We start from the raw sequence: 10,002 nt of genomic DNA, 5'->3' as shown, positions 1-10,002 counted from the left end.
GATATACTTGCGACTTGAGTATGACTTGAGAGCAAATACCACTTGAACCATCTAGGCTATTACGTCTTCTTTTATCGAGGAATATAAGTTAGAATTCGGCCGAAACTTGTACCCTTGGAAAAATGAAATTTATGACTAAAAGAAATACGTTTTCTCCATTTCTTCAACTCAAATGGTATGTCAAGTATAATTGCTTCAAAGTTTCAAAGTTTTAAGAGTGAGAATGAATTGTTTGGAATTTGATAAGTATCTTGAATACTACTTAAACGAGTTGCATTTACTTGATTTCTTGAAGCGAAACTCCTATGTTTCGCCCTCTAGAGAGTTTTACATTCGTAAATGATATTTTATCGCAGATTTGGACTCCAACCAAGGAGTTGGACCTGAACGTGACTTTGAGAGGCACTAGACTTTTGGTGAGTGCTTCCAAACACCTAATTGAACTGGACACTTGTTTTCAATACTTGACCAATGTGATTTAATGATATGTCATTTGTTTGATCGAGTGTGAGACCCTAAAAATTTTCACATTTTCTCAGCCTTTTGCTCATTTTCACTTCCTTTTAAATAAAAGAATTTTGCTATCCATTTCTGAGGAGGGTTTTCATTTCATATATGTGAACGTGTGATAGTGTGTATCAAGTGTAACTGTGTGAGGTATATGTATATATGTCTGTGAGTTGAGGAGTGGACGAACATGGCTTTTGAACTCGGAAAAGAAGAAAAAATTTTGTTGAAATGTTTGGTACCAAATCCGGCCGCAAATCCGGCCAGTTCTTGGCCGAATTGTTGGTCGGATTGTTTGAGGGTTTTGGGCAAAATGAATTTCACCTCTGCCTCAAATCCGGCCAGTTCTTGGCCGGATTGCTGGCCGGATTGTTGGAACCTTTTGAAAAAAAATTTGATATTTGCCTCTGCCTTGAATCCGGCCAGGAATCCGGCCGGATTGTGACGTGGCATAGGCGACCACCAACGTTGACCACCTGTTTTCTTCTCTTTTTATACTGTTTTGGCACCAAAAATATCTTTATCTTGCTTCTTGTTCAGCCGTGCACTTTGAGAGAAGAAAGAAAAGCTCTTCATTTTTCTAGTTTCAATTTTTACTCAAATCTTGAGTTTTAACCATTGGATTTTCAAACCACTCAATGCAAAGGTGTACTGAGGAGGACTAGAGGTCTTGGTGGAGTTGTTTTTGGAGGGGAAGCCTTAAGTCTCTACCTTTCTTGAGCTTAAAAGGTGAGTTGCAAAGGAAGTCTCCTTGTTGTTTTGATAATGGTATAATAGTGCTTCATGGTGGTTAGATATGTTATATTGTGGATGATTTCATGGTTTTAGGTCAAGATGGTCCAATTTCTGATTTATTGAGCATTTTTCTGATTTTATATTATAGTCATGGATTGATCTTGGATTGATAGATCACAATGGTGTTAAATGGAACCTTTATACATTAATTACAGTTGTTTGCAGAAAATTTCCGCTTGTGGGGATAAATTCCGATTCTAGGGTTTTGAATTTGGGGGCTTTCTTATGGTTGGCTTTCAGCTTCTAATTGGCTTGATTGAAGGGGGATTATGGTCCTAATTGGATGTATTGTATTGCTTATGAACCATATGTGTGATTGTGGTTAATTGCTATGAGAATTGGTATTTGGTTGTAGGTTGGACAAATAAAGAAATTAAGGGGAAATGCTGTCCAAACTTTGAGAGCGTATGATTGTTTTGAGTTTGTGATCTAGGGCTTGGATTCGGGCAAGGCAATGATATATGATGGATGGTTCCTGAGCCGTGGTTGGTGAGTGATCCCAAAGCTGTTTCAAAGTTACTTTTCGAACTATTTCTTACACTAGTTACTCAATTGCATTCATTTGTGCTTGTATGTGATACCTTGAAAATTAGGAGGTTATTTGTAAAGAAAATACTAAAGTGTATTTCTTTGGGTTTGATTTAAAACCTTATTTTGTTTTAAAAGACTAGAAACCCTGAGATTTTAATCAAAAAACCCTAATTTACTTGTGACTAACTGGTTTTCTTAAATCTCTCATATTTTAATTGAAACCCTAATTTTAATCACTGGAATTGTAAAATCCCTCATGTTTCTCTTAAAACTTCCTTTTATTTGGAACTTATGATTTTATAATAGCCCTACCACCCAATCACCCCACAATAAGTGCAAATGAACATGAAAATAAAGGTTTTTCCCTTTTCGTTTTAAGTTAGCGCGAATTAGGGTTTTCACATTTTTCGTAGTATGATTATTCGGTACCGAGTGAGGATCAAATTTGGTAGGTAAGAGTGACTTTTGGATGAGGAAATATTATATGATTAGAAGTGATAATAATAAGATAGTGATTAGAAGGAAAACGAAACCCTAGTATACGCAATTTAAGAAAATCGGCCCGAACCGACGGGTATCGATCACTACCGATTGAACCCACCACTTGACCACCACTTCCTTACCACCACACACCCTTGATATTTTTGTAAAATATCCCCCCCTCATACTCATCCTCTTGGCCGAAATTGTGGCTAAAAATGTAAGGGAGAGAGAGAGAAATTCATGGCTTTGGTGGTGACAAGTGTCACCACCCTATGGTCCCTTAGTTGATATTTTTTTCCTTGCCTTCTTATCACCTTGGAGCTGTCTTTCTTCTTCATTGTTCTGCTATCTTGGCTGAGAGAGAGAGAGACAAAAACCCAAGGGAGAGCTGCCTAATCCATCTTGAATTTGGATCATCCAAGTGAGGAAACAAAAAACTAAACCGATTAAAACCTTCCTTGAGTGTTTAGCTAGTGGTGTGTTGGTGAAATTTTGGAAGGAAAAGCTAGGGCTGCTCTTGGTAGTCATTTTAGCAAGGTAATAATGCTGTTTTCCCCATTTCTTACTCTTAATCTTGTTTAACTTGGCATAGCACCATAGATTTGTGGTGGATGATAGCCATTATCATGTTTTGGGTGGATATAGTGTATGTTTTCTTGAGTTACATGAGTTAGAGTTTGAGGTTTTTGCTGCCTATACTTGTTGTATGGAGGTATATGTTGTATCTAAGTTTATATAAGTGATGGTGGTAGTGATTGAAGCAAGAAATGAAGAAAGTTTCCTTTGAATCCCAAAATTCCAGATTTCTGGAAAATTTCAGTACTGTTCTGTCCGGTTTCTTTGCCCTATGTTAGAGGCCGAATTAGGCTTAGAATAAAACATGAAAGTTGTATAGAATGATATTTTATAGGTGCCTACAAAATTTCAGCTCAATCAGAGCAATGTAGCCTATGAAAAGACCAAATTACCCTCACTGTTTTAGGATGTTTCCAGTGTTCCGTTTTAGTCAGTTCATCCAGTTTATCATGCTTTTTCACTAGGATCCGTGCTGATTTAGCCATTTGCCAAAACATGAAAGTTTTTTTACTCTATCTTACCTTTTCAAAGCATCCAATAACACCTTAAACGGACCTTGGTAGCCTGAGATATGACCATTCTAGTGCAGTGCGGTTAATTAGCCGTATAGTTGGAAGTTGGCTCTGTAATTTGGGAATTTGACCAGGTTACACTGGAAATTTGACTAAGTGGCCTTCATGAAAGTTGTAGGACTTCGTCTTAGATTCGAAACAGTATAAGTTGCACTTCAATCCGATAAGTGTAGTATCTTTTGTGTCATTTCCGCAAAAACCCATCAAATCTGTCTTTTACTAAAGCTTATTTCCGCACTTGTTATTAACTTGAATTTTGTCCTTGTATTGTCTTGAGCCTATTTGACGACTATTGAAGTTAGATTGTTGTGTGTGTACCTTTGGGTTTGAATGAGAAAAATAATGAAGCCATAAATGGCTGGAAATAGGAAAATACAAAGGGCATGCTGCCCAAATTTACGCTCGAGGACCAGAAAACTATACTTATACTTTGTACTAGAAGTTATTCGGATTTTCTTTGGTTCACTTAAACTTTGGAGGGGTTAACTGTCATATTTTCTCTTGGCTATTATTAGGGTTTCTTGGCAATTGAGAGTATTATCCGGGAGGATACTTTGGACATTATTTTGGTTAAATAGGTGAGTGTTATATATACGTTTTGTTTCTATGACTATGAGGATTGTTGTGACTATGTGATTATTTGTGAATATTTGATTAAATGTTAATTGTTTTCTATGATTTCTAAAATGAACTTTTGCTAGGTGAGTGTGTACTTTATCGCACTCGACCTAAATAAATATGAAATTTTCGGTGATTAAATGTTGAAATACTAGTTGCGCATGGATGTAAGCCTTTTTGGCTGAACTGGACCCTTGCCCTTGTTACCGATCGACTCGAGCCAGAAGCGGACTCGGTCGGGCGATATGGTGACCTGGGTGAACATTTGGTATACTCGAGTATTACCTTGTAGTCCAGCTAACGTCGGATGGGTGGAGTCCGGTCAACGTCCGAATGGGGGGGAAAGCCTGGCCAAAGTCCAGGAGGAGGTGAATGTGAATGAACAAACGAACATAAAAAATGAGGGGTTTTACTTACAAAAATGCATTTTTTTTATAATTGGAGGAATAAGGGAATGAATAGGGAACAAACGAACGAATTGCTCCTTGTGAGCCTATATCCTTTTAATGAATGTATTATCATTGCTTTATATTGGACATGTTTTCTGGATTATTTGTTCTTACATGATTAATGTCCTTGTTCAATTACTTGCTTTTGAATATAGAATCTCACTGAGCTTTTAGCTCACCCCTTTAGTTTGTTTTCCTTAACAAGGGAAGGCGAGCAAGGACGAGAGCTCGGTTTAGGCTAGCCTAGACTAGTTTCTAGTTTTGTAATGGTTCTCGCCCTAGTGCTTGGCACGGGCTGGATGTGTGGTGAACTGAGAACCTTTGCATATTCGATGTTTGTACTCCCTTTTGAGATAGTAATGCACATGAGTTTTGCGTTAAGTTTTGGATCGTCGTTATATTTATTCCTGTGATTTATTTCGATTTTAATTAAGGTCTGTAGTAAGTGAGTGACTCCCGGCGAGAGTTGGGCAGGCGACCCGCTGAACTCTGGGGTACGCCCTAGGGTAGAGGTGGGGCCGTCACATTGTATGTGTTCCATGACATGATTTGGGTTCCAATGAGTTCTTGGGAAGTCTTGTGCTGAACACCAACGTCTCCACCTCTGTTTATTTGGAGCAAATGGCTCCCTATCACTGTCTCCTTGTTAACTGATCAATTTGAGCGTTGGATGTTTAAGTGCAATGATTTCACTGGCTCACCAGAGCAAAAATTTTTGTTTTTGGTTTTTGTCTACAGCCTGGCAGGTTTCTGCCGCAAATTTTGCAGCTCAAACACAAACAAATATTTTGACACAAAAATTCAAAGAGACCCAGCGACCAAATTGGCACAAACCCCAGGCTTCTGTCCTCCAAACCCAGGCCAAATTCTTGACTTTATGAACTCAAGATAAACTGCCCAAACCAGCAAGAGGATACCATCGAGTAGACATGGAAACAGTAGGTGGGAAAACAGAATTTCTGTATGAATGGCAATCACCACACCATGGAACCGAAAAGGACCAAAGTTTCGCTTGAAACAAAAACCCATGTAAACACCACTCATTCTCATGGCAACAGTAATTTGACATCACATGACCCTCATAACATTCCATTTCCAGAGGATCTAGCCAGGTCGCTAATCACAGAAAATGCAGAAAAGAAAGGAACTTGCGGCAAACAAAAACCAGATTCAATTAAAGTTGCTGTCTTTTAGCTAAACCATTTAATCATTGAACATCTACTTGTCCTAAAGCTTTGAAATACACATGAACTTCTCAAAAAGCATCAGAAACTACAGAAAGATAACAGGCGCATGCGCAAGGATAACAAGACGGGTGTGATGAACTCAAGCCTTCATGGAACAAAACTGAATTTACCTCAGGACAAGCACGCTGTTTCTGGGGACGAAGATCCACGAAAGGTTTTTGTTTTTGCTCTGATGGAGTAGCTCCTCCTTTCCAGCTTTCGATTACTCTTTGTCTCTTCCTTCTAAACCCTCACGGCTGAAATGCTTGCCCCAAAGCCCGTAACTTTCCTTGCCTTACACAGCCGAACCATTTCTTGCTTTTCTCCGTTCCTTCTCGTTCTTTTCTTTGCCGTTCACCTCTCCGTTTCTTTTGCTCAACCTTTGCCCCCCCCCCCTCTTTTTTGTTTTCCGAAAACCTCTCTCCCACTCGCTTAGGCTCTCTCCCAGAAACCTCTCTAGCCGTAATTCTCCCTCTGGTTTCTTGCTCTTAGGTTCTCCTAGCTCTCCCCAGTTGCTACTTCCTTTTCTTCAGCCCCTCCTTTGTTCTGATTTTTCCTTTCTTTTGCCGCTTCTCAATCTCTATCCCCGTCACTCTCTCTTGTCTTCCCTCTTTTTCTCGTAACTCTCTCCTCAATCCCTTTTGCGGCTGTCTTCCTGCCTTTCTATTTATATGGGAACTCCAACCTAAACCCTTAACAACTTCCTGAAATTTGCAGCTAAGGAGCTCCCCAAAGTTCCTTTGCAAGCTGCAAAAAATGCAGCTTGCATGCACGCAGCTTTTTTTTTTTTTTTTTAACTTAATAAATACAGAATATAAATAATAATAATAATAATAACAAAATGACAAAACCATGTAATAATAATGAAAACAAATAAATAAAATAAAAAACAAACTAAACAAATAAAAACAACAAAAATGTCCATTTTTTCAAATTTTCTTCATTTTTCCTTTTTTTCCTTTTTTCTTTTCTTTTCTCAAAATAACTTAATAAAAATAACTAAAGTGCCAAAAGATTGAATTTGAACGTATTTTTGTGACCAATTTTCCTTTTTTTTTCTCTTTTTTCATGATTTTTTCTTTTCTTTTTTTTTCAAGAAATTCTATGCTAAAACTTAAAAATAAACTAAAACTAAAAACTAAAAACTAAAAATCGAATAAAACTATCACGACAAATAAAAAACTAAACAGTAAATGAAATTACACCAAAAATTTGGTGTCTACAGTTTGCCCCTCTTTGTCTGAGTTTTGAAAAAACTTGAGACAAAGAAGTAGACACCAAATACTTACCTGCATTATTTGGCTGCAAAAATGATTCCAACGAACAAGAATTCTAAAATGGGACTGACCCAAACATAAAATTAAAAACGGGACTGACCCGAACAGAAAATGTAAAATGGGATAGACCCGAACAGAAACGTAAACGGGATAGACCCGGACAGAAATTTAAAGGGGATAGATCCGGATAAAAATGTAAATGGGATAGACCCACGGGATAGACCCGAACAGAAATTTAAATGGGATAGACCCAAACAGAAAATTTAAATCGGGGAGTGCTCACTATTGGGACTGACCCACGGCTAGTGGCAGACGAAAATGGAATGCGCACTAGTGGGACTGATCCAACGGCTAGTGGCATAGAAATGAAATGCTCACTGGCGGGACTAACCTCACGCTCCAGCGGCTGTGAATAATGAAATGTTTGACAATCGGACAGTGAGATTAAACCCGAGCCTGCCATGATGAACTTGATTTGATTTTTTTGATTTTTTTGATTTTTGATTTTTTTGATTTTTTGATTGATGATTTTTTTTTTTTTTTTTGGTTTTTCCTGACTGAGAGAGACTTGTCGAAATAATTTGCCCCAGTGTGATGAATTGGTCAGTGGGATTAAACCCGAGCCTGCCTTTTATTTAGTCAGCGGGATTAGACCCGGTCCTGCCATTCCTTTGGTCAGCGGGATTATACCCGGTCCTGCCATTCATTGGCGGGATGAAACCCGGTCCCAATTTGATAAAAGCGGTCAGCGGGATTATACCCGGTCCTGCCGAGATTGGCGGGATGAAACCCGGTCCCAATTTGATAAAAAGCGGTCAGCGGGATTATACCCGGTCCTGCCGAGATTGGCGGGATGAAACCCGGTCCCAATTTAATAAAAAAAACGGTCAGCGGGATTATACCCGATCCTGCCGAGATTGGCGGGATGAAACCCGGTCTCAATTTAATAAAAAAGCGGTCAGCGGGATTATACCCGGTCCTGCCGAGATTGGCGGGATGAAACCCGGTCCCAATTTGATAAAAAGCGGTCAGCGGGATTATACCCGGTTCTGCCGAGGTAAGCGGTCAGTGGGATAAGACCCGGTCCTGCCGAAATAAGCGGTCAGCGGGATAAGACCCGGTCCTGCCGAAGTAAGCGGTCAGCGGGATAAGACCCGGTCCTGCCGAAATAAGCGGTCAGCGGGATAAAACCCGGTCCTGCCGAGGTAAGCGGTCAGCGGGATAAGACCCGGTCCTGCCGAGGTTGGCGGGATAAAACCCGGTCCCAACGTGCTTTTGCGAATGGTCAGTGGGATAAAACCCAATCCTGCCATCCAATTGGTCAAGAAATTGAATTTGATTTGCCAAGAAACAAGCAATTAAATTTGATTTTCCAAGAAACAAGAATTTGAACTTGATTTTTGACTTTTGAAATTTTTGAATTTTTCTGATTTTTTGTAAGAATCTTTTTCAAAAATAATTTGCCCCAGTGTAGGGCCCTTTTCCCTTCTTTTTCTCTTTCTTCGGCATCGGCCTTCCACATCACCAGATGCTCTTTCGTCGATTTCAACAATGAATACCTGCACATGGGGCTTACCAAAATATGACATGCATTCACATTTACATGAAAAGAGCAGCGTGATTGATTTGAAAGATGCATTATTTGATTCTTGGGCGAAATCCTCAATTGGACTAACAAAAATATTTGCCCTTTGTGGGCTTGTTTTCACGAAATCTCATAACAAAAATTTGCCCCAGTATGGGCCATTTAATTGCAAAAACTTGTCTGGATGACTTTCCATTTATTTGAACACTGTAAGAAACTATGTTTCCTAAAAGAAAATTTCATGATGATTTTCTTGAAATAAAATCAGATCACAGAAGATTTCTTCCTCACATTGGCATTGGTGTTTTGGGTAATGGGTCACAATTTCTGGTTGGCTCATCTTTTCAGGACCAATCAAGTGACTTTATTTTTGAAATGGCTAAGGAAATGGGAGGTCAGAATCTGTCTCATTTCTTTTTTTTTTTTCAATTGTATCTAATCCATTCAATGTCACATCTTAGTGAAAGCAAATAGTTTGTCCATTCTTATTTCTTAAGAAAATTTAGTCAACTACCAACTTTTTAAGCTTGTAACGTGTGGGCAGAAACGATAGCTAAACATGTAGAAAACAGGTTATAGTCTCATGATCACAAATGATTTGATGAATTTTTTATAAGCATGATCCTCATTTTGGATTGTCATGAAAGAATAAGTCAACGATGGACTTTATTAGCTTGTAATTTGGCTTGAAAACGATAGCTAAAGAATAAAACTTTCAAGGACATTGCACCAAAGATCGCATTTTTTCAAAATTGCCCCTATTCTGAACTCAAAGATCTCAGAATTTGTTTGGATTTTCACATCATTCCCCAAGGACTTCACCATCGAATCTTTTGTATTTCATTTTTCCTTTTTGCTTTTCCGTTTTCTTTTCTTTGATCTGGTGGATTTTCACATGGTGAGTAGCGTCAACCCCATACCCAAGCAATTCAGAAATACAGCTAAAATTTTCCGGCATCAGAAATTTTCTTGACAGGGCCATTGCAAATAACAGAAGTCAGGACTTTCGGCTTTTGTAATGGGGTCAGGTGGGGTGTTTAGAAAAGTTAAGGTTTGAAAGCGGATTTCAAAAGTGGATTGAAGAATCTGAGATCGCATTGTTGCGCCAACCCTATTTTAGGGTTAAATCAGAATTTGCCCCAGTTTATGCTCAATTGAGGCTTTTTCTCTTTCATTTTCTTTATTCTTTTGATTTTTCGGCTTTCTGCCATTTTTGAACTTTCACAAAATCTGCCCCAGTTTATTTTTTGAACTGAGGTTCTCTTTTCTCTTTTCCTTTTGACTTTGTTGCATTGTCACTTTTCATTTCTTGAAACTTTTTCTTTTTCAACTCAAACTTGCCCCAGTGTGGGGTTTGCGATTCTCAGGGGTTGCCAAATGAAG

This window comes from Coffea arabica, chromosome 9c (assembly GCF_036785885.1).
Source record: "Coffea arabica cultivar ET-39 chromosome 9c, Coffea Arabica ET-39 HiFi, whole genome shotgun sequence".
In the NCBI taxonomy this organism is placed as follows: Eukaryota; Viridiplantae; Streptophyta; class Magnoliopsida; order Gentianales; family Rubiaceae; genus Coffea; species Coffea arabica.
This window is presented reverse-complemented; position numbering follows the sequence as displayed.